Source organism: Salmo salar, chromosome 12, assembly GCF_965601325.2.
Source record: "Salmo salar chromosome 12, fSalSal1, whole genome shotgun sequence".
In the NCBI taxonomy this organism is placed as follows: Eukaryota; Metazoa; Chordata; class Actinopteri; order Salmoniformes; family Salmonidae; genus Salmo; species Salmo salar.
The window spans coordinates 94799096-94823771 of NC_138302.1; the positions used below are offsets into that span (position 1 = coordinate 94799096).

A 24676-nucleotide genomic window follows, 5' to 3' on the forward strand; every position below is an offset into this window, starting at 1 on the left:
GGAAGAAAATAATATCCATACATAACCAGCAGCAAAATCACTGACGTCAAGTCTAGACTCTGAGTAGAGATAAGATCATTTCAACGTCAACGTCAGGTTTTTATAAATAACTAAATTGAAAGTAAGTCTGTTATATAAATGAGGCCCCAGAAATGGGGACATTTCGCTGATGCCCACAAGGAAAAATACTATTTTAGGATCAGGGGTTGGGTTTAGGGTTGGGCTTACAATTAGCATTAGAATTAGGGTTAGGGGTTAGGGTTAAAAACAAAGGGAAGGGAAAGGAGGATACCTTGTCAGTTATACAACTGAATGCATTTAACCGAAATGTGTCTTCTGCGTTTAACCCAACCCCAAATGTGTGTGTGCTGAGTAATTGGTCTGGTATCTGGATGGGCAGCAGGAGTCTTTACCTGCTGCCGTCAATACAGTCTTCATTTAGTTTAGTCACATTGTGGAGCGGACGAGATGTTGGGATGCATCTCATTAGTCTAAACGTGATTCCTTTTTCCTTTATGCGAAAGAACTGGATTCAAATCGGAAGTTCATACACATTCAACCGACCTTTTCTAGTCGACTTATTTTAAAACAACCTCCTAAATGAGCTGAGCCAAGTATAGGTGCTGTTAGAGAAGATCACTGCGACAGCAGAAAACGTTGGTACCTTGTGCTCTCTTCTGTGGTATGTAGTTGAACAGTAATTAGTCTCCTGTTGAGGACATGTCTTACTTATTTAACTAGGCAACCCAGTTAAGAACAATTCGTATTTACAATGGCAGCCTACAGGAACTGGGGAACAATGGGTTTAACTGCCTTGTTCAGGGGCAGAATGACAGATTTTTACCTTGTCAGCTCAGGGATTCAATCTAGCAACCTTTCAGTTACTGGCCCAACACTCTAACCAGTAGGCTACCTGCCATGTAGGAGTCTGCTCTAATTTCATTACTGACCTGAAGTCTACGTCCCAAATGGTACCCCCTATGAGTTATTTAGTGCACTACTTTTGATGTAGTGAAGTAGTACACTATAAAAAGGAATAGGGTGCCATTTGTGACGTATCCCTGGTTAAGAACTTGTAAGCGTCTGCTCTAATTCAATTTACACAGATGACATGTTCAGTGTTCAGTACTGGGAAATGGCTGGCCTGGCCACTAGCTCAGATCTAGAGAGATTCACACCTTGGAGAGATCTGATGCTGTGCCCCACGGGTCTATTTTAGTGTAAGTGTGTGTGTGTGTGTGTGTGTGTGTGTGTGTGTGTGTGTGTGTGTGTGTGTGTGTGTGTGTGTGTGTGTGTGTGTGTGTGTGTGTGTGTGTCTGTGTGTCTGTGTGTGTGTGTGTGTGTGTGTGTGTGTGTGTGTACGTTATCTCTGGCTGTGTGCCCCTGGCTCTAGGGAGGGTGTTTCTTGAGAACTGTGGAACAGAGAGGTGTGAGATGGACCAAACGGGACTGGGCTTGACCAGGGAGCTGTTAGTTATGTGTGTGTGAGGGGGGTTGGGTGTGTGTGAGTGGGGTTGGGTGTGTGTGTGTGTGAGGGAGGTTGGGTGTGTGTGTTGTGTGTGAGTTAGACTTTGATTGGAGGCACAGCAGTGGAGACCAGTAGGAGCTCATTTAAGGCTGGTGAGAGACAGAGGGAGAGAGAGAGCTAGAGGGAGGGAGAGAGAGAGAGAGAGCTAGAGGGAGGGAGAGAGAGAGAGAGCTAGAGGGAGAGAGACAGCCCAGCAAGAGGTCTAGTACTCCCTGACATAATGATAACTTTCCCACAGTACAACTTGAATCTTCTCTGAGACACTTTTCTCCCACCTGACAAACTTTGGTGTGTAACTACTGTATCTTTCTGTAGCTTAACTACTGTAGCTTTCTGCAGCTGAACTACTGTAGCTTTCTGTAGCTTAACTACTGTAGCTTTCTGTAGCTTTACTACTGTAGCTTTCTGTAGCTTAACTACTGTAGCTTTCTGTAGCTTACAGTAACTACTGTAGCTTTCTGTAGCTTTACTACTGTAGCTTTCTGTAGCTTTACTACTGTAGCTTTCTGTAGCTTAACTACTGTAGCTTTCTGTAACTTATAGCAACTACTGTAGCTTTCTGTAGCTTAACTACTGTAGCTTTCTGTAACTTACAGTAACTACTGTAGCTTTCTGTATCTTACAGTAACTCCCGTAGCTTTCTGTAACTTACAGTAACTGCTGTAGCTTTCTGTAGCTTAACTACTGTAGCTTTCTGTAATGTACAGTAACTACTGTAGCTTTCTGTAGCGTAACTACAGTAGCTTTCTGTAGCTTAACTACTGTAGCTTTCTGTAACTTACAGTAACTGCTGTAGCTTTCTGTAGCTTAACTACTGTAGTTTTCTGTAGCTTACAGTAACTACTGTAGCTTTCTGTAGCTTAACTACTGTAGCTTTCTGTAGCTTAACTACTGTAGCTTTCTGCAGCTTACCAAATGTAGCTTTCTGTAGCTTACAGTAACTACTATAGCTTTCTGTAACTTAACTACTGTAGCTTAACTACTGTAGCTTTCTGCAGCCAACCTAATTTAGCTTTCTGTAGCTTAACTGTCTATATCGAATCAAATTTTATTTGTCACATGCGCCTAATACAACAGGTGTAGCCCTTACAGTGAAATGCTTACTTACAAGCCCTAACCAACAACGCAGTTTAAAAAGTAGATGTACTACTTCAGAAAACTTCTGTAGCTCAACTTTCTGTAGCTTCCAACTGGGCACAATCTGGTTGAATCAACATTTGTTTTAACGTCATTTGTCAATGTATTGTGACGTGGAATATACAGTTGAAGTCGGAAGTTTACATACACTTAGGTTGGAGTCATTAAAACTCGTTCTTCAACCACTCCACAAATTTCTTGTTAACTAACTATAGTTTTGGCAAGTCGGTTTGGACATCTACTTTGTGCATGACACAAGTAATTTTTCCAATAATTGTTTACAGACAGATTATTTCACTTATAATTCACTGTATCACAATTCCAATGGGTCAGAAGTTTACAAACACTAAGTTGACTGTGCCTTTAAACAGCTTGGAAAAATCCAGAAAATTATGTCATGGCTTTAGAAGCTTCTGATAGACTAATTGACATAATTTGAGTCAATTGGAGGTGTACCTGTGGATGTATTTCAAGGCCTACCTTCAATCTCAGTGCCTCTTTGCTTGACATCATGGGAAAATATAAATAAATCAGCCAAGACCTCAGAAAATAAATTGTAGACCACAAGTCTGGTTCATCCTTGGGAGCAATTTCCAAATGCCTGAAGGTACCACGTTCATCTGTACAAACAATAGTACGCAAGTATAAACACCATGGGACCAAGCAGCCGTCATACCGCTCAGGAAGAGACGCGTTCTGTCTCCTAGAGATGAACGTACTTTGGTGCGAAAAGTGCTAATCAATCCCAGAACAACAGCAAAGGACCTTGTGAAGATGCTGGAGGAAACAGGTACATAAGTATCTATATCCACAGTAAAACGAGTCCTATATCGACATAACCTGAAAGGCCACTCAGCAAGGAAGAAGCCACTGCTCCAAAACCGCCATAATAAGCCAGACTACGGTTTGCAACTGCACATGGGGACAAAGATCGTAGTTTTTGGAGAAATGTCCTCTGGTCTGATGAAACAAAAATAGAGCTGTTTGGCCATAATGACCATCGTTATGTTTGGAGGAAAAAGGGGGAGTCTTGCAAGCCGAAGAACACCATCCCAACCGTGAAGCACGGGGGTGGCAGCATCATGTTGTGGCAGTGCTTTGCTGCAGGAGGGAATGGGGCACTTCACAAAATAGATGGCATCATGAGGAGGAAAATTATGTGGATATATTGAAGCAACATCTCAAGACATCAGTCAGGAAGTTAAAAATTGGTCGCAAATGGGTCTTCCAAATGGACAATGACCCCAAGCATACTTCCAAAGTTGCGGCAAAATGGCTTAAGGACAACAAAGTCAAGGTATTGGAGTGGCCGTCAGAAAGCCCTGAGCTCAATTCTATAGAAAATTTGTGGGCAGAGCTGAAAAAGCGTGTGCGAGCAAGGAGGCCTACAAACCAGCTCTGTTAGGAGGAATGGGCCAAAATTTACCCAACTTATTGTGGGAAGCTTGTGGAAGGCTACCTGAAACGTTTGACCCAAGTTAAACAATTTGAAGGCAATGCTACCAAATACTAATTGAGTGTATGTTAACTTCTGACCCACTGGGAATGTGATGAAAGAAATAAAAGCTGAAATAAATCATTCTCTCTACTATTATTCTGACATTTCACATTCTTAAAATAAAGTGGTGATCCTAACTGATCTAAGACAGGGAATTTTTATTAGGATTAAATGTCAGGAATTGTGAAAAACTGAGTTTAAATGTATTTGGCTAAGGTGTATGTAGACTTCAGACTTCAACTACGTGGAAAAAACATTGGATTTGTAAAAAGTAATCAACTGTTGTTTTGAGGTGAAATTTCAGGCACAGGATTGTGTCATCATGGTAACCTAATTTCAACATAGACAAACTTTGTTTAAAATATGTTGAATTTGTACCTTTAAAACAACATCAAATTTTCTATGTTATATCCATGATCAGAAAAATACTATTGCAGCTCCTTCTACTGGAGGATTGATCTATCTACTGCTACCAGCTGTTTTAACAAAGCTCACTCCTGCTTAACTATGATAATTATCGCTGACTATTACCAATGTGCTATCATGAGAATGATTGTTGAGAGATTTGCTGTTGCTATCAAAGTCATTCCAAAGGGTAGAGCGAAATGGAATGTGACCGTACTTTATCAATCAACAATGATTTAGGCCTATATAGCATTTTATTTCATCCTATTCTATAACTTCGATTTTTGTTTGAGATGGAGATGTGAGTCCAACATATAAATGATTAATTTGTAGACACACTGGAATTAAAACCAGACTAAGTCAGTGGCACATATGGAACTATCCAGTAGATACATCTCTTCAAAATGTAGAGATTTGGATGTGTTGTCAACAAAACACAATTCGTTATTACTTTTGTAAGACATTAAATAGAAAGGCGATAATCAGGGTTCACGCTCAAGCTAGAATGGAAGGCGGCCGGTGCGTAGGAGAATCTGTAGAGTTGCAGCAATACAGAGGAGTGTCTGCATTGGTGTGAAGCACGATAGATCTTCTACTTAAAAACTCCACACCACCAAGGACTGAATGAAAAGTTGGACCTCGCGCACTTCTTGTAGTGCTGTTTCTACACAGGACAGCAGTCCCTCCGCCCGCCCTCTTTCAGCCTACTAAACTATGTCCATAGCTATTCCTTCTGAAATGATGTCGTTATGTAGGCATACTGTATGTGACGTTTGAATTGTTCCTTTTTTTAATATTCTTCTACATATTCCTTGTTAACATGCATTCACTCTCTGTTCGCAAGTTTCTAATCAGCTATGTGCTTGCATTTGTTGCGCCTGTTAAGCACAGCAGGTGTGTCTCCAGTACGTGTCTCCTTTAACCTGGTTGTTCAGCACTGATGAAGGCAGAAACCTACGCTCCTTTTTCTATTTCTTTTTTACACCTTGCACTTTCAGTCTTTTGTATTGTTTCAGCATGGGTTATTATTTTGAATCTCAGCCTCCTCGGGTTAGCCTCCTCGGGTTAGCCTCCTCGGGTTAGCCTCCTCGGGTTACTCATGTTCATGGTTTTGAGTGCTAATACAGGTGTTAGGTTAACTTGTAACATTCAACCTTAAACTGAGAACATCCATGGCCACATTTTGAGCTTACTGTAACTATACATTTCTTCTTGTGTAATCATATAAACGGTGTGTGTTCAAGATAGCATGCATAGGTCATCGCAGGTCTGTGGAGATCTTCACAATTGCTTTAATAATCTGTGCAGAATCTCAAAATGGCATTGATCATTTGCACCATGTACTTTTAATGTAATCTCACCAGCAATCCAGATCATTTGGTTATGCTATTAGATGAAGCACATTGATAACACACTAATCTGTTCTATACATAAACAAAATATCTGACATTGTTTTTCCATTGGAATTTGGTTGTGCTTTTAGATGGTTTAAAGCCTAGTTGTCACGGTTGTCGTAATGTAAAGACCAAGGCGCAGCGGGATGCGTGTTCATCATTATATTTGTTTAATTAGTGAACACGGAAAAAACAAGAAAACAAACAGAACGACAGACGACAGTTTTACAGGCTATACGCAGCAGTGCAAAATACAACTAAACAGGTGAAAACAAGCACTTTAAATATGACTCCCAATCAGGAACAACGATGAACAGCTGTTCCTGATCGAGAGCCAACCAGACCACAAAGAAATATACAAACTAGAAACCTAGAACACAAAAACCCAGAACATACACTAAAACCCCGGAACACATAAATACAACACCCCTCTACATACACATAACCCCCCGAACCACATAAAACAAATACCCTCTGTCACGTCCTGACCAAACTACAATAACAAATACTCCCTCTACTGGTCAGGACGTGACACTAGTGATAACACATTGGAATTTGGTTGTGCTTTTAGATGGTTGAAAGCATAGTGATAACACATTGGAAATTCAACTAACTTTTGGCTGTCTTTTTGAGTGAGTGAATACAGGTTGTAATTTCATTGATCAACATCTCAACCAAATATTACCCAATTATCCACGTTGAAATGATGCAGTGGGTTAAATTCCACCCCAAAACGATGTTTTGGTGTTTGTTTTATTAGTCCATTGTTGATATGTTTTGTATGTCAGCAATCAAGTAAAATAAAGAAAACAAGAGTGGAGCTAACTTACTGTGAGCTAATAAGAACCTCCCAAAACCCTGAACCCAGAGCCCAGGCTCGACAGGCAAGACAAAACCCTGAACCCAGAGCCCAGGCTCGAAGGGCAAGACAAAACCCTGAACCCAGAGCTCAGGCTTGACAGGCAAGACAAAACCCTGAACCCAGAGCTCAGGCTCGAAGGGCAAGACAAAACCCTGAACCCAGAGCCCAGGCTCGACAGGCAAGACAAAACCCTGAAACCAGAGCCCAGGCTCGACAGGCAAGACAAAACCCTGAACCCAGAGCCCAGGCTCGACAGGCAAGACAAAACCCTGAACCCAGAGCCCAGGCTCGACAGGAAAGACAAAACCCTGAACCCAGAGCCCAGGCTTGACAGGCAAGACAAAACCCTGAACCCAGAGCTCAGGCTTGACAGGCAAGACAAAACCCTGAACCCAGAGCCCAGGCTCGAAGGGCAAGACAAAACCCTGAACCCAGAGCTCAGGCTCGAAGGGCAAGACAAAACCCTGAACCCAGAGCTCAGGCTCGAAGGGCAAGACAAAACCCTGAACCCAGAGCTCAGGCTCGAAGGGCAAAGCAAAATCCTGTTCAAGACAGAATAGTAAAGTACACTCTTAGCTCCTTTTTTTCTATCTAGAACCTAAAACGGTTCTTTGGCTGTCCCCATAGAAGAACCCTTTATGGAACCAAAAAGGGTTCTACATGGAACCAAAAAGGGTTATCCTATGGGGACAGCTGAAGAAACCCTTTTTCTAAGAGTGTAGTTCTGCAAAACAGTTTCTCCAGAGAGCGTTGCACCTTTTGTTTCCGCCAACTGTTTACAGCAGAGAATAAAACATGTGAAGTCAAAAACAACAGGAAACTCTTATTCTCCATAAATAATAGATTTCTTACCTTTTATTTCCCCTTTCTCTTTCACTGTTTGTTATATTCTATTCCCTTTGGAAGAAAAACATTTACAAATGGGCCTGGAACAAAGAGCTTATTATAAATGCTGAACAAACACTGTGTGCTGAGGTCCATGACTTCTGCCCGCTTGGAACATGGATCTCTGTGGCTCCTCTGTGTGCTGAGGTCCATGACCTCTGCTGGCTTGGAACATGGATCTCTGTGGCTCCTCTGTGTGCTGAGGTCCATGACCTCTGCTGGCTTGGAACATGGATCTCTGTGGCTCCTCTGTGTGCTGAGGTCCATGACCTCTGCTGGCTTGGAACATGGATCTCTGTGGCTCCTCTGTGTGCTGAGGTCCATGACCTTTGCTGGCGTGGAACATGGATCTCTGTGACAAGTTCCATGACAGCCAAGTTCAAAGATTCTGTCCGTGGCGGCCGGCTGGTGGCTGGTGGCTGGTGTGTGTGAGGATCCCCCGAGATATGAATGCTGGTATGAATCATTTACGGTTCTCTGGGTAAATAAGCCCGCTCCGCAATGAATCCCACATACTGTACCTAAACCCTTGAAGACTAGCGTTCCCATGTACCTAAACCCTGAAAGACTAGTGTTCCCATGTACCTAAACCCTGGAAGACTAGCGTTCCCATGTACCTAAACCCTTGAAGACTAGTGTTCCCATGTACCTAAACCCTTGAAGACTAGTGTTCCATGTACCTAAACCCTGGAAGACTAGCGTTCCCATGTACCTAAACCCTTGAAGACTAGCGTTCCCATGTACCTAAACCCTGAAAGACTAGTGTTCCCATGTACCTAATCCCGGGAAGACTAGTGTTCCCATGTACCTAATCCCGGGAAGACTAGTGTTCCCATGTACCTAATCCCGGGAAGACTAGTGTTCCCATGTACCTAATCCCGGGAAGACTAGTGTTCCCATGTACCTAAACCCTGGAAGACTCTCTCCTTACTCCTCCACCCTACTTATCCTCCATCTCCCTCTCGTCTACCTTCCTCCATCCCCCTCTCATCTCTCCTCCATCCCCCTCTCATCTCCCTTCCTCCATCCCCCTCTCATCTCTCCATTTCTGATTCCATCTCTCATGAACTGGAATCCATGAGCAGTTTCAACCAGATGATGTATTTCTCAAACAGTATGCTGGAGTTGAAAGGTCAGTTAAACAGTTGTGACCTTTGTGTATCCATATTCATGTTCATCCACTCTTCAGTTGGTAGCCTACTGTGTATACAGATACCCTCCCGTGCTACAACTGGCCAGTGTTGGAATACACTCAGCGTTAGCTTTTGGTCTTAGAAAACACACAATTCAAAATAAATACAACTACACAGACTTTGACAAACTCTGTTTTAAATGTAGACTTTTAATGACTGTCACGTGTCAGGACAGTGGATTAGAACCTTGGTCACATTACTAGGGTTGGAATGTCATTGTGGTGTAGTGTTTGTTTCCAACATGGCATTTGGTCTATAGTTATCTGGATACCTTGTGGCTTTGGGCACGTAGTAGTGCAATAGAAGTACACATGCCAGTCCTCTATGCCATATCCCCAGCCACCATCCACATCCTCGTGCTGACGTTTCACACCAGTCACAAGTCACCTCACCACAGAGAATATGACGTCCATGGATGCAGTTGAAAATAATTCCCACCAAAGGGATGTGGAAGTGGGGACTTTAACAGGAATGACAGGAAGCATCTGCAACAGCTGGAGCATCAAACAGCTGCACAATCATTAACTATTCATTTGAGACAGGCAGTATGTGTGTGTGTGTGTGTGTGTGTGTGTGTGTGTGTGTGTGTGTGTGTGTGTGTGTGTGTGTGTGTGTGTGTGTGTGTGTGTGTGTGTGTGTGTCCCAGAAACAGGGGAACTATCTTACAATGACCTATTTATTTTCTTGCTGTAGTTCTGTGACCCCTCTTATGCACGGCTACTGGAAGATATGAATTATCAGCTGTAAGGGATTGAACAGGAAAACACACATACACACACTGCAATTGTTGAACAGGAACCTGGAGAGCTGAGTGTATACACACTAGACTCTTAAATCTAGTCGAGGCTATAAGTGGAGCTTAGTGTAAAATCTGTCAATTGTAAAATCATATCAATTATATCAATTATATCATATTATATCATATCAATTATTCACTGCAGGCTAGTCTTTTTTGATTGTATTAAGTTGCAGCTACAATCTACGACCATATCTGATAAATAAATAAATAAATAAAGGGATTGGGTTTAAATATAGAACTTATATATATAGTATATAATATAGAACGTTACTTGGATGTTAAGTGATGAGATTACTGATCCACTAGTAATGTGTAGCAGGAGGAAGAGACACATGTGTGGAGAGAGAGAGATAAGGGAGGATGAGATTTTAAGGGAAAGTAAAGGAAGGATGGAGAGAGGAGATGGTAGAGGCGGGAAAAGCAGAGGCGAGTACAAGAGAAAGGAGGAGAGGAGAGGAGAATAGGAGAGGATATGAGAATAGGAGAGGAGAATAGGAGAGGAGAATAGGAGAGGTAGACGAGAGGAGAATAGAAGAGAAGAGTAGAGTAGAGGTAGAGGAGAATAAATGTGAGAAAGAGGAAAGGTAGACAAGGCGAGACAAGAGGAGAAGATGAGAGGTAGAGGAGAGGAGAGGAGACGAGGCGAGAGGAGAGGAGCGGTAGATGAGAATAAATGTGAGAAAGAGGAAAGGTAGACAAGGCGAGACAAGAGGAGAAGATGAGAGGTAGAGGAGAGGAGAGGAGACGAGGCGAGAGGAGAGGAGCGGTAGATGAGAATAAATGTGAGAAAGAGGAAGGTAGACAAGACGAGTCAAGAGGAGAAGATGAGAGGAGAGGTAGAAGAGAGGAGAAGAGATGAGAAGAGGAAAGTTAGAGGAGAAGAGAGGAGGAGAGGAGAGGAGAGGTAGGTAGGTAGAGGAGAGGAGAAGTAGGTAGAGGAGAAGAGAGGAGAAGAGGAGAGTTAGAGGAGAAGAGGAGAGGAGAGGAGGAGAGGTAGATGAGATGAGTCAAGATAAGATGAGAGAGAGGTAGAAGAGAGGAGAAGAGAGGAAAAGAGAGGAGAAGAGGAGAGGTAGAGGAGAAGAGAGGAGAAGAGGAGAGGTAGGTAGAGGAGTGGAGATGAGAGTAGAGGAGAAGAGGAGAGGAGAAGAGAAGAGAGGAGAAGAGAGGTAGAAGAGAATAAATGAGAGAAAGAGGAGAGGTAGACGAGACGAGTCAAGAGGAGAAGATAAGAGGAGAGGTAGAAGAGAGGAGAAGAGAGGAGAATAGGAGAGAAGAAGAGAGGAGAATATGAGAGGAGAGAAGAAGAGAAGAGAGGAGAGGTAGAGGAGAGGAGAAGAGAGGAGAGGAGGAGAGGTAGAGGAGAGGGTAAGAGAGGAACAGAGGAGACAATGAGAGGTAGAGGAGAGGGTAAGAGAGGAACAGAGGAGAAGAGAGGAGAAGAGGAGAGGTAGAGGAGAGGAGAAGAGAAGAGAGGAGGAGAGAGGAGAGGAGAAGAGAGGAGAAGAGAGGTAGAGGTAGAGGAGAGGAGAAGAGAGGAGAAGATGAGAGGTAGAGGAGAGGGTAAGAGAGGAACAGAGGAGAAGAGAGGAGGAGAGGTAGAGGTAGAGGAGAGGAGAAGAGAGGAGAAGATGAGAGGTAGAGGAGAGGGTAAGAGAGGAACAGAGGAGAAGAGAGGAGGAGAGAGGAGAGGAGAGTAGTGGAGAGGAGAGTAGTGGAGAGGAGAGGAGAGGGGGGGAGGGGAGGGGAGGGGAGGGGAGAGAAGAGAAGAGGAGGAGAGGTAGAGGGGAGGAGAGGAGTAGAGGGAGAAGAGCGGTAGATCAGAGGCTGTCAGATGAGTGTTCAGTCTTCTAAATTAAGTGTAACAGACTGCTGTGAAGTTACGAGTTATTGATGTTATCTTTTAATCCTAGAATCCTTAGATGAAACAATAACGAAGCATCCGTCCCGCCACTGTTTTGATAAAAAGCAGAGAAATGAGCCTAGAGAAATGGAAAAACTCTCAAAATGCATATACAGAGCTACGGGTACAAGGACTGACCATCCATGATATCAAAATGATAGTTTGTTGAGGTTTCCATTGTTTACAAACATTGGCGTTAAAAAAGCTTAGTTCTGTATTGTCTGCTTCGCTAAAGCCTTACAGGTAACATGAAGGCAGTCTCTGCTAAAGTGGGAACATCTCCTTTAGATTTGTAACGCTGAATGTCTGCGATATGGATTGAGTAGAGCCCTATTTTGAGATCTGATGAGGTACAACAGTGGAACAAAGCTAATTAGGCATTCATATGTTATATTCTTCAAGAATCAATGGGTACATATCATTAATTTATAAGTCAAAAAATATATGTAGCAACTAAGGAATCTAGCTTCAAAGAAAAACCTCTTGCATTTATTTGACCTCAATTATGAAACGAGTTAACTAGTGGCTCAGTCTTACACACACACACACACACACACACACACACACACACACACACACACACACACACACACAGGCACACACACACACACACACACACACACACACACACACACACACACACACACACACACACACACACACACACACACACAGGCACACACACACACAGGCACACACACACACACACACACACACACACACACACACACACACACACACACACACACACACACACACACACACACACACACACACACACACACACACACACACAGGCACACATTGATAACTGGGGAAAGTTGACAGGAAGTGTTTAGAGATCAGTGTGTGTTTGTCCCCAGACAGGTGCGTAGCTGTCTTTCTCTGTATAGTTCCTGTGTTGTTTAAAGTAAACACAGAAGAACAACAGAATATTTTATCTTCCGGTGAAGAGAGGCAGATGAAGGGATTTAGATGAAGGAGAGAAACGGTGTGTAATAGATCAGTTCTATTAAACCCCTCTCTCTCTCTCTCTCTCTCTCTCTTTTCTTGATGGAGCCTCTCAGGAAAGTAGGCACATTGTATATACACAGTTTTTATTCAATTCGCTTTGATGCTATTTTCACAAGTTTGTGGCGATTTTCAAAACTCCAAACTGTAACGCAGCAAGTCTCATAGTCAACATGTTTTACTGTGCATTCATTTTGTTTGAAGACATCTTTCACCACATCACCATCGATACAACGTTTACTGTGAAATAACATGACAACATTGATTTAAATCAACCCAAACACAACACAATGATTGATCAAATCAAATCAAAAGTTTATTTGTCACGTGCGCCGAATACAACAGTGAAATGCTTACTTACAGGCTCTAACCAATAGTGCAAAAAATATATTAGGTGAACAATATGTAGGTAAAGAAATAAAACAACAGTAAAAAGACAGTGAAAAATAATAGTAGCGAGGCTATAAAAGTAACGAGGCTACATACAGACACCGGTTAGTCAGGCTATCTTTTCAATGTAGTTATTTTAACTACCAGTTAATCAAATAGCAGAACATGTAAAATAAATGTTTAAAATGTGCCCTTTGAATGTAGTATGTTTACAGTACTGTAAATCACAGAACATTACACTGTTTTCACATTGGGCAATACACTTGCACTACCCAATAAAATTGACTGAACATCACATTTCCATCATGTATAATCAAAGGTGTTTCAAAATTGGATTGACGTCAAAGATGAAGGCAGAAGTTTTACGTGCCCCCACCCGATTGTGTTTTTTTCTTTGTTTATTTGAGTTGTTTGTAACTTCTTCTTTTTTTATTATTATTTTGTACATAATGTTGCAGGTACTCCTACCGTCTCTTATGACTGAAAATAAGTTCTGGACATCAGGACTGAGATTACTCACAACGGACTGGCTGAATCCTTTTTTTCCTTTAACGAGTCTGACGAGCCCGACGTGAATGATGTGCTGCTTTCCTGGGAACAGGCCCAGATCCTCGTGATCTGCGTGAAGAGGAGGTGGAGAAAGAGGGGTCGAAGGGCGGGCTGCCTTCTGAGAATTCATAGGCGATCCATTCTGCTAGCAAACGTGCAATCTTTGGAGAATAAAATCAACGAGTTACGCGGAAGATGAAAATGCCAATGGGACATTAAAAACTGTAACATCTTATGCTTCACAGAGTCATGGCTGAACGATGACATTATCAACATACAGCTGGCTGGTTATACGCTGCACCGGCAGGATAGAACAGCGGGGTCTGGTAAGACAAGGGGTGGCGGACTATGTATTTTTGAGCTATTGCTCGCCTGAGGTAGAGTATCTCATGATAAGCTGTAGACAACACTATATACCGAGAGAGTTTTCATCTGCATTCTTTGTAGCTGTTTACATACCACCACAGCCAGAGGCAGCATTGAATGAACTGTATTCCGCCATAAGCAAACAAGAAAATGCTCACCCAGAGGCGGCGCTCATAGTAGCCGGGGACTTTAACCTCTCTAGGGGTGTGGGACGCTACCGTCCCACCTGGCCAACATCCAGTGAAATTACAGAGCGCCAAATTCAAAAACAGAAATATTCATTATAAAAATTCATGAAACATACAAGTGTTATACATCGGTTTAAAGATAAACTTCTTGTTAATCCAACCGCTGTGTCAGATTTCAAAAAGGCTTTACGGCGAAAGCAAACCATGCGATTATCTGAGAACAGCGCCCAGCAGACAAATCATTACAAACAGTTAGCAGCCAAGAAGAGGAGTAACAAAAGTCAGAAATAGCGATAATTTCACGGCTGTTCAAAGGATCGGATCAAAATGCAGCGTGTTCATAGTTCCACATATTTTATTACCGTGAAACTAAATGCAATACACTAAATACTTGAATACACAAAAACAACAAACTGTGACGCAGAGAGAAAACACACTACTCAAAAATGAATCACCCACAAAAACAGGTGGGACAAACATCAACTTAAATATGACCTCCAATTAGAGACAACGACAACCTGCTGCCTCTAATTGAAGGTCATACCAAACAAAACCAACATAGAAATACAAAACTAGAAACTGAACATAGAAATACAAAACATAGACAAACACCCCCTGTCACGCCCTGACCTACTCTACCATAGAAAATAACTTACTCTGGTCAGGACGTGACAGATAAAATGTATCACTTACCTTTGATGATCTTCATATGGTAGCCCTCCCAAGACTCCATGTTACACAATAAATGTTCATTTGTTCGATAATGTCCCTCTTTATATCCAAAAACCTCAATTTTGTTTGTGCGTTTTGTTCAGTAATCCATTGGAACAAAGCGCGGTCACAGCATGCAGACGAAAAATCAAAAAAGTACCATAAAAGTTCGTAGAAACATGTCAAACGATGTTTATAATCAATCCTCAGGTTGTTTTTGTCATAAATAATCAATCATATTTCAACCGGACAATATCTTCGTCAGTAGAAAAGGAGAAACAAGAAAGGCGCGCTCCCGGTCATGCGCTGGACTCATGTCTGGAAATGTCCACTGTCCTCTCATTGAAAGTGGTGTTCCTCCCTTGTTTTTCAGAGTGAAAGCCTGAAACAGTGCCTAAAGACTTGCCACATGTAGTGGAAGCCTTAGAGATTGTGAACTGAGTCATAAGTCTTTGTATGGTGGATAGGCTTTCAATGGAAAAACAGGCATTTCAAAATAAAGGCACTTCTTGGATGGATTTGCCTCAGGTTTTTGCCTGCCATATCAGTTCTGTTATACTCACAGACATTATGTTAACAGTTTTGCAAACGTTAGAGTATTTTCTATCCAAATCGACCAATTATATGCATATCCTAGCTTCTGGACCTGAGTAGCAGGCAGTTTACTTTGGGCACGCTTTTCGTCCAAAATTCCGAATGCTGCCCCCTACCCTAGTGAGGTTAATGAAGGGAATCTTTTACCAAATTTCTATCAGCATGTTAAATGTGCAACCAGAGGAACAAGAACTCTGGACCACCTTTACTCCACACACAGAGATGCTTACAAAGCTCTCCCTTGCCCTCCATTTGGAAAATCTGACCATAATTCTATCCTCCTGATTCCTGCTTATGTTGTGGAAATATTGGTCCAAATATTTCCCAGATACCGGAACTCGTGAATTCAAATAGACTTTATTACAAAAGTAACAGAAGCCGAGCAATTCCATGGAACAACTGACCTCTCCATCTCAGCACTCTGCTTTTATACAGTTTTGCCCTTACATGGTCACTCCTCTCTTTGTAAATGATTAACACCCCTTGCCATTTTTCCACTATTATCTTCCTGTCTCGCTTCTGGCTTGTTCACACCCACTTCTGACTCACCAAAAAGAATACATGTATTACATGTATATGTTCCCAACATAAGTGTAAGTCTAATATTATTTGATTAGTACAAACATATCTTCTTATGTCCGATACATGGCTTGTGGTGCATATATTAATTAACTAACTACTTTATTTCTGCTAACATTTTGTTTTTACATGTATAATGGTTAACTCTATGTTGATCCAGTTCTTTCAAGGAGCGGAACTTTAACCTGGAAGCTTATAAGAACTCCCACTATGCCCTCCGACGAACCATCAAACAGGCAAATCATCAATACAGGACTAAGATCAAATTGTACTACACCGGTTCTGACGCTCGTCGGATATGGCAGGGCTTGCAAACCATTACAGACTACAAAGGGAAGCACAGCCGAGAGCTGCCCAGTGACACAAGGCAAATAGCACTGAAACATGCATGAGAGCATCAGCTGTTCCGGAAGACTGTGTGATCACGCTCTCTGCAGCCGATGTGAGTAAGACCTTTATACAGGTTATACAATATTCACAAGGCCGTCGGGTCAGACGGATTAACAGGACTTGTACTACGAACATGCGCAGACCAACTGGCAAGTGTCTTCACTGACATTTTCAACCTCTCCCTCTCCGAGTCTGTAATACCAATAGGTTTTAAGCAGACCACCGTAGTGTCAGTGCCCAAGAACACTAAGGTAACCTGGCTAAATTACTACCGACGCATAGCACACGTCTGTAGCCATGAAGTGCTTTGAAAGGCTGGTCATGGCTCACATCAACACCATCATCCCAGAACCCCTAGACCCACTCCAATTTGCATACTGCCCCAACAGATCCACAGATGATGCAATCTCTATTGCACCCCACACTGCCCTTTCCACCTGGACAAAAAGAGCACCTATGTGAGAATGCTATTTATTGACTACAGCTCAGCGTTCAACACCATAGTGCCCTCAAAGTTCATCACTACGCTAAGGACCCTGGGACTAAACACCTCCCTCTGCAACTGGATCCTGGACTTCCTGACGGGCCGCCCCTAGGTAACAGCACATCCACCACGCTGATCCTCAACACAGGGGCCCCTCAGGGGTGCGTGCTCAGTCCCCTCCTGTACTCCCTGTTTACTCATGTCAGCACAGTCAGGCACGACTCCAACCCCATCATTAAATTTGCCGATGACACAACAGTGGTAGGCCTGATCACCAACAATGACGAGACAGCCTATAGGGAGGAGGTCAAAGACCTGGCCATGTGGTGCCAGGACAGCAACCTCTCCCTCAACTTGATCAAGACAAAGGAGATGATTGTGGACTACTGGAAAAAGAGGAGCGAGCACACCCCCATTCTCATCGACAAGGCTGTAGTGGAGCAGGTTGAGAGCTGGGCGTCCACATCACCAAACTATCATGGTCGAAGCACACCAAAACAGTCGTGAAGAGGGCACGACAAAACCTATTCCCCCTCAAGCAATGGTCCTCAGATCTTCAAAAGCTTCTACAGTTGCACCATCGAGAGCATCCTAACTGGTTGCATCACTGCCTGGTATGGCAACTGCTCGGCACTACAGAGAGTAGTGCGAATGCCCCATTACATCACTGGGGCCAAGCTTCCTGCCATCCAGGACCTCTATACCAGGCGGTGTCAGAGGAATGTCCCTAAAAATTGTCAAGGACTCCAGCCACCCTAGTCATAGACTGTTCTCTCTGCTACCGAATGGCAAGCAGTACCGGAGCACCAAGTCTAGGTCCAAAAGGCTTCTAAACAGCTTCTACCCCCAAGCCATAAGACTCCTGAACATCTAGTCAAATGGCTACCCAGACTATTTGCATTGACCCCCCAACCCCCCTACGATGCTGCTATTCTCTGTTTTTATCTATGCATAGTCACTTTAATAACTTTACCTACTTGTACATACTACCTCAACTAATCGTTTCCCCCGCACATTGACTCTGTATCTTTACCCCACCTGTATATTCTGTAGTCTTGCTATTGTTATTTTACTGCTGCTCTTTAATTACTTGTTACTTTTATCTCTTATTCTTATCCATATATTTTTTAAACTGCATTGTTGGTTAGGGGCTTGTTAGTAAGCATTTCACACCTGTCTACACACCTGTTGTATTCGGCGCATGTGACTAATACAATTTGATTTGATTGGTTTGATTTGAAGACATCTTTCCAATTATTGATGCAAAAAATAAATGTATTGTTTAGATATATTTACAACATACAGTTGGTGTGTTGTAATCAAATGAAACAAATTAAATGAATGATAGAAACACAATGTTCACAGGCGTTAGTTTGCGTTGAGCCTGGCTTGAGAATTTGGCCATTGGGTCTCATCTACATGGCAGTAAATGTCCTCATTTTTCATGCACCTGGGGAAAAACCTTTTGGCATAGAGAATCCAAGCCTGCCTTGAGCATTTGACCATAGGTTCTCATCATCATCATCGCAGTAAAGACTTTGATTATTTAGTTACATAAAAGCAGTAGATGGTTAATTAAATGACACATTTAACAACTTGCAGTGAGTTCAGAACAACAATGACAAAAACGGTATATATATATCCTTTTTTTTACCCAAACCAAAAGAGCGGTTTGGAGACTGGTAGCACAGAGGGGCATGTGCTCTGTACAGGTACAGCCCTATCTATGCATGTGCCTGATTGTATTGTAGTGGTCCTGTACGTGGTTCAGTTCGTAAGAGCATTGCACTAGCAACACCAGTAGTTGTGGGATTGATTCCCACTGGGGTCACATACAAAAAGGTGTGGAATCACTGTTACTTTGGATAAAAGCGTCTGCTATGTAAATGGCCGGTATTACGGTACTGTATTGGCCAATGACATTCTAGTAAATCACCCCTCTCCTGCCTCATTAAGACCGCAGCAATTACATTTTGGATTCATGTTTACTGATTATAAGATGCATTTGTTACATACAGTACATCTCTGATGTTGTCAATATCAGATTAAAAAAAAAACATATATAATACTTTGTAGTAAAATCATAATAGTTATCATTATAGTATGCAGTATATCATACTTTGTATGTTTCTACTTTACAGACATACATTTTCATTATGTATTTCTCATCTGTCTGTAGTAGACAAGCCAGTTTACCAAACGGTTAAGTGATTATCAATTAGTTAGAGATTTACCAAACGGTTAAGTGATTATCAATTAATTAGAGATTTACCAAACACTTAAGTGATTATCAATTAATTTGAGATTTACCAAACGGTTAAGTGATTATCAATTAAGAGCAGTCGGATTAAGTAATAGTAAAATGTATTTTTAACACGGAAAGTCAATCATATCAAAATGAATGTGAGAATTACAATGTGAAAACCAATTACTTTATATGAACATGTATTGCAATGTGAAATGGGTATTTCCAGAAGGAACACTAAGTTTGGGGAAAAAGTGACTGGAGGATTTTGAGGTTTGTACTAAGAGTGGTGAAAATGTACCACAGGCTCTACTTGAACATTACACCAGAGAGATTGAAACTGTAATTGGGATAGAAATCGATATGGTAGCTTCTACAGCCACCTCATCTCACCCACATCACTCTATATTTAAACCTACCACCCCCAAACACATGGAACTGTTGCTCTCTGGCCGCTATTAAACATCCAGCAGGATCATCGGTATCTGTGTTTCTGTCTTAGGTTCATTAAGTCCAGGAGAGGTGAGGAGAGCCAGGTAGTGTGGTAACATTTAAGACATTGACTCTGTCTCCATCTCTCTCACTACATTTAAGTCATTTAGCAGACGCTCTTATCCAGAGCAACTTACAGTAGTGAATACATACATTTCATGCATTTAAAAAAAAATGGTTGTACTGACCCCCGTGGGAATCGAACCCACACCCTGGCGTTGCACACACCATGCTGGCATTGCAAACACCATGCTCTACCAACTGAGCCACAGGGAATACTTTATTCTCTCTCTGTCCCTCACCATCTTGCCCCCTCACTCAGCCTGTACACTATACCCCAGCCCCACTCCAAGCTACACATTTCTACTGTGCTCTATGTTTAGTACAGGCAGGGGAGAGAGTTATACATTTCTCTGTAATAACATAGCTATTGAGAATTATACATCCCTCTGTAATAACATAGCTATTGAGAATTATACATCCCTCTGTAATAACATAGCTGTTGAGAGTTATACATCCCTCTGTAATAACATAGCTGCTGAGAATTATACATCCCTCTGTAATAACATAGCTGGTGAGAATTATACATCCCTCTGTAATAACATAGCTGGTGAGAATTATACATCCCTCTGTAATAACATAGCTATTGAGAATTATACATCCCTCTGTAATAACATAGCTATTGAGAATTATACATCTCTCTGTAATAACATAGCTATTGAGAATTATACATCCCTCTGTATTAACATAGCTGTTAGGGATTATTTCCCTCTATAATAACATAGCTATTGAGAATTACACATCCCTCTGTAATAACATAGCTGTTAGGGATTATTTCCCTCTGTAATAACATAGCTGTTGTTTGTTTTTTCATATGATGTAAGCCACTTAAATGTCTCCCCTCATGCCTCTAATGCCAAGTCAGAGAACAGAGCCTTGTCTTTACCCACCATTTTAATGAAACACTCCTCAAAGCAGCTCAGAGAGATTCAGAGCCAGTTGAGAGTGATGCAGAAAATGTGCATTGATAAACATGAGAGATGGCTTTCCTTTCTGTGTGTGTGTGTGTGTGTGTGTGTGTGTGTGGTGTGTGTGTGTGTGTGTGTGTGTGTGTGTGTGTGTGTGTGTGTGTGTGTGTGTGTGTGTGTGTGTGTGTGTGTGTGTGTGTGTGTGTGTGAGTCTGTGTGTGTGTGAGTCTGTGTGTGTGTGAGTCTGTGTGTGGGCCTGTGTGTGACTCTGTGTGTGTGTGAGTCAGTGTGTGAGTCGTGTGTGTGTGAGTCTGTGTGTGTGTGAGTCTGTGTGTGTGTGAGTCTGTGTGTGAGTCTGTGTGTGGGTCTGTGTGTGTATTAATGTAGGCGTGGAGGAGATGCAGGGGATAATATCCGATGTTAATTGGATTTAGTCATATGAGAATGGATGAATAACCAAAATTACAGTCGCCAAGCAAAGCATGTAATTTATTAATTTTGTCAAACGCACCTGATCGTAGTTCACTGCTATGTGATGCGATTCTTGGGACGGTTATTCAACAGTGATTTGTGTGTGTGTGTGTGTGTGTGTGTGTGTGTGTGTGTGTGTGTGTCTATGTTTAATATTTATCATGATGTGATCATCAGTCCAAGGACATAAGCTAGAAGATAGAAATCCCAAGATATTAAATATTCACTTTGTTATTCATCTGTTATATAAATATGTTTCTCTCTTCATGATGTGTTGCTTGTGAGCTAATTCAAACAAAACAGCGACAGCAACAGTTCTAGCAGACCGCGATGCAAACAGTACGAGGTGTTATCTAGCTATTTTCTCAGATTCTGCGATAGTGAGAGATGTGTGTGGTCTGCTATCTGAGGTGTGTGTTATCTAAGGTGAAGCATTGAAACATAGAAAACAGAGAGAAAGAGAGAGAGAGGGGGAGAGAGAGAGAAAGAGAGGAGGGAGAGAGAGAGAGAGAGCAAGAGAGACAGAGAGTGCGAGAGAGACAGAGACAGAGACAGAGACAGAGAGAGAATCCAGAAAAGAGCCGTTAAATTCTACAACCACCTAAAAGGAAGCGATTCCTAAACCTTCCATAACAAAGCCATCACCTACAGAGAGATGAACCTGGAGAAGAGTCCCCTAAGCAAGCTGGTCCTGGTGCTCTGTTCACAAACACAAACACACCCCACAGAGCCCCAGGACAGCAACACAAATAGACCCAACGAAATCATGAAAAAAACAAAAAGATAATTACTTGACACATTGGAAAGAATTTACAAAAAAACTAAGCAAACTAGAATGCCATTTGGCCCTAAACAGAGAGTACACAGTGGCAGAATACCTGACCACTGTGACTGACCCAAACTTAAGGAAATCTTTGAGTATGTACAGACTCAGTGAGTATAGCCTTGCTATTGAGAGGGCGCCAAAGGCAGACCTGGCTCTCAAGAGAAGACAGGCTATGTGCGCACTGCACACAAGATGAGGTGGAAACTGAGCTGCACTTCCTAACCTCCTGCCAAATGTATGACCATATTAAAGACACATATTTCCCTCAGATTACACAGAATTTGAAAACAAATCCAATTTTGATAAACTCCCATATCTATTGGGTGAAATACCACAGTGTGCAATCACAGCAGCAAGATTTGTGACAATCACAATTGTAAATACAACATATATTTATGTTTTGCACATCTTTACAACACTGTGTATAGACATAATATGACATTTGAAATGCCTATATTATTTTTGATCCTTTGTGAGTGTTTGCTGTAAATTTTTATTGTTAATTTTACTTTTGTTTATTATCTATTTCACCAAATTGGCAATGTAAACATGTTTCCCAAGCCAATAAAGCCCCTTAAATTGAATTGAACTGAATTGAGAGGGGGAGAGAGAGAAGGAGAGAGAGGGGAGAGGGAGAGGAGAGAGAGAGAGAGAGAGAGAGAGAGAGAGAGAGAGAGAGAGAGAGAGAGAGAGGAGAGAGAGAGAGAGAGAGAGAGAGAGAGAGAGAGAGAGAGAGAGAGAGAGAGAGAGAGAGAGAGAGAGAGAGAGAGAGAGAGGAGGAAGAAAGAGATCCTTGTGTGTGGCTGCTCCTGGTGACTGTGTTCTGGTGTTTCTGTAACATATAGTCATCTGCCTCAGAGCAGCGTCACAATCACAACTTGCAGGAAATCTGCCATTGCACTTTCATCTTCACACTTGAGGGGTGAGAAAGAGAGGAGGAGGTAAGGAGAGGCAGTGTTGAGGGGTGAATATGGTGAGTAGAAAGTGAGGATAGGGAAGACAGAGAAGACAGGGAAGAGGAGTGAGGTCAAGGGGTGAGGGGAGGATGAAAGGGGAGACAAAAGAAATACGTTTGAGGGGATGGGAGGATGAGTGGAAATCAAGGGGAGGAGAGGCAGGCTCGAGGGCTGATTGGGTTGAGGAGAGACAGAGACAATGTTCCCTCTAAGCGGTGCGTGCGGACAGATCTTGTTTTGAGATCAAAGCAAAAGGTACACGTAGCAACGTGTGCATATTTGTACATTTGTTCATATCCTTTGCTAGTTAGTGAGTTATTAGATATAGGTCATTTGTAGACCGCAATGTGGGAGTGATTCTTACAAGAGCACAAAATGTGTGCATTTCTAGATATCTTTGAAAAGCGTGTCAGGTAAATTGAACATTCATTTAACGAGGCAAGTCAGTTAAGAACAAATTCTTATTTACAATGACGGCCTAGGAACAGTGGGTTAACTGCCTTGTTCAGGGGCAGAAGGACAGATTCGGTTACTGGCCCAATGCTCTAAACACTAGGCTTGTTTTTCTCTTAAAGGGGCAGTGTTGTATTTTGAGACAGGCTTGAATAAGCTAAGTAGCCAATAGGCAGAGGGTAGCATAATTTGTCTGATTCTCTGTAATAATGGTATGGGAATAATAATGCATTTTATTTTTTTAAGTAGTTTCTTGCGTTAAACAACACAACAACATTTTCAGTCACCTCCTTGTCTGAAGGACAAGTGGATAAACAGGTTAATGTTAAGCCCTGCATGTTTTTTTTTAAGTCTCATGGAATGTAGGACTACATTGAACACCACCCATTGGCTGCTACTGTAGGCTGAATGATAGAACAGCTATTTCCATGTTAAAAGTTTTGGGATGTGTTTCTTCATTGTTTTTGATTGTAGGCCGCTCTTATAGGCCTACATTATGATCAAATATCCACAGTAACCTACTTGGCCACTGGTAAAACTGTAACTTAAAGCGGGTACAGCCTCAGTGTTAACAGTAAAACTGTAACTTAAAGCAGGTACAGCCTCAGTGTTCACAGTAAAACTGTAACTTAAAGCGAGTACAGCCTCAGTGTTCACAGTAAAACTGTAACTTAAAGCGGGTAGAGCCTCAGTGTTCACAGTAAAACTGTAACTTAAAGCGAGTACAGCCTCAGTGTTCACAGTAAAACTGTAACTTAAAGCGGGTACAGCCTCAGTGTTGACAGTAAAACTGTAACTTAAAGCAGGTACAGCCTCAGTGTTCACAGTAAACCTGGAACTTGAAGCTGGTACAGCCTCAGTGTTCACAGTAAAACTGTAACTTGAAGCTGGTACAGCCTCAGTGTTCACAGTAAAACTGTAACTTAAAGCAGGTACAGCCTCAGTGTTCACAGTAAACCTGGAACTTGAAGCTGGTACAGCCTCAGTGTTCACAGTAAAACTGTAACTTGAAGCTGGTACAGCCTCAGTGTTCACAGTAAAACTGTAACTTGAAGCAGGTACAGCCTCAGTGTTCACAGTAAAACTGTAACTTAAAGCAGGTACAGCCTCAGTGTTCACAGTAAAACTGTAACTTGAAGCGGGTACAGCCTCAGTGTTCACAGTAAAACTGTAACTTAAAGCTGGTACAGCCTCAGTGTTCACAGTAAAACTGTAACTTGAAGCAGGTACAGCCTCAGTGTTCACAGTAAAACTGTAACTTGAAGCAGGTACAGCCTCAGTGTTCACAGTAAAACTGTAACTTGAAGCAGGTACAGCCTCAGTGTTCACAGTAAAACTGTAACTTGAAGCAGGTACAGCCTCAGTGTTCACAGTAAAACTGTAACTTGAAGCAGGTACA

The 24676-nt window shown here is 42.1% G+C and overlaps 1 protein-coding gene across 2 annotated transcripts in view; it reads left to right on the forward strand.

Annotated features, from left to right (window-relative positions):
* The window catches only part of LOC106566113 (copine-5), a 289627-nt gene that overhangs the window by 24877 nt on the left and 240074 nt on the right, over window positions 1-24676 (forward strand). The window lies entirely within an intron of this gene.